The sequence below is a fragment of the Arachis duranensis genome, chromosome 7 (assembly GCF_000817695.3).
Source record: "Arachis duranensis cultivar V14167 chromosome 7, aradu.V14167.gnm2.J7QH, whole genome shotgun sequence".
Taxonomy (NCBI): Eukaryota; Viridiplantae; Streptophyta; class Magnoliopsida; order Fabales; family Fabaceae; genus Arachis; species Arachis duranensis.
Genome location: NC_029778.3, coordinates 17,999,180 through 18,000,770, shown reverse-complemented (window position 1 = coordinate 18,000,770; position 1,591 = coordinate 17,999,180).

Genomic DNA, 1,591 nt, shown 5'->3' with positions numbered 1-1,591 from the left:
AATTTGTGTTAAAAAAAATTAAAAAATTTTAAGTACAGAAATCGGTGCCAGAAATTTGTGTACTTCCACAGTTTTGAAAAACACCAAAAATTACCATGTTAAAGTATATCACCACTTTTACTTCCATAACAAAAAAAATTAGCCTTAAAATAATTAAAAATATAAGTGGTTCAAAAATCAAAAGTCTTAACCTTTTTTATATTTACACTGAAGTTTCAACTTTCAAGCCCCTTCATTGAGAGGTGGAATTGCTTTGGAATATTTTGGTACTTGCAAATTATTAGGGATTTCATTATGTACTTAATAATAATTCACATAAATACAATGTTTTGTTTCAACCTGTTTCCACTTGGACTTTTTGGGAATGGAAAAAAGTAGCAGATGTTGAAAATGTACTGCACACACTTGTTGTATTTGATTTTGATGTATTTTTTTATTTTCTATAGTTGCTAGGTTGCTTAGAAAGTGGGCCATGTTACAAGGTGGAACCACACTGTAATTACAAAACTACCCTCCACCATTGCACGTGTGAGGATGATGATGTTGATGATAGGGTAGTTGTTAGATAGAGACTAAGAATAAGGAAACACCCAATCCCAATTCCCAACAATGAAGAGGAAAAATTATCCACAAAAATTAAAACTGTCTTTAATAAAATGAACTTCTGTTAGAAAAATAATAAAAATCAGTTAAAAAAAATTTACATGTTCAAAACTTAAAAAATTATATATTGACTGCTTTTTATTGCTTTCTGAAATCTATCCTTAATCAATTTATTCAAGAAAGAAAAAGAATAATTATCCTTTATATTTCAAAAGAATTAATTCATTTAATAATAATAAAAGAGTAATATTGTGAAGTTAACTTTTTTCAGCGAAGTTAATTTTTTATATTATTTAATTTAAATTTTATACTCTAAATTATAAATTCTTGATCTTAATTTTAAATTATAAAATTTGAATTCTAAATTTTTTAAAAAATAAGAATTTTTAGAATTAAAAAAAATTGACTAATAATATTGATTAACTAAAAGTTAATTTTTGATACTTTTTGCAATAAAAAATATAAGTCAGCTTAATATACGAGATATAAAATAATCTTTTTTACTAAAGATAGAAAAACTCGAACTCGTGACCTCTTAAGTATGGGGAGACTATGTCATTTGAGTTATAACTCGTTCACGATGTAAAATAAGGTTTTCAAACAATTGTTTTTAAAATTATATATTTGAGCAATTTGCGACACAAAATGTAGAGAATGTCATGGGAATTTGGTCAAAGTGGATGGTTAACAAAGTCCATCATAGTTGCTAAGATTCCGAAAGCAAGAAGGTATGGACAAATATCATTGCAATAAAAATGGTTGATGCTTGGGGCAGTATAGGTGTGTATCTTTGTGCTCTATCTATGACCTATATTCAAATTTTTATGCAATATAATTCGGTTGCAAAATTCAAATTGCGTTGTTTTTTCTTTTAGAACTTTTCAAGCTGAATAGTACCAATAATTGTACCCAAATTTTCCAACTTTTATTCAGAATGCTTTTCATGGGAATAATCCATTTTGAAATGGGATTTTCTAAAATGGATCAA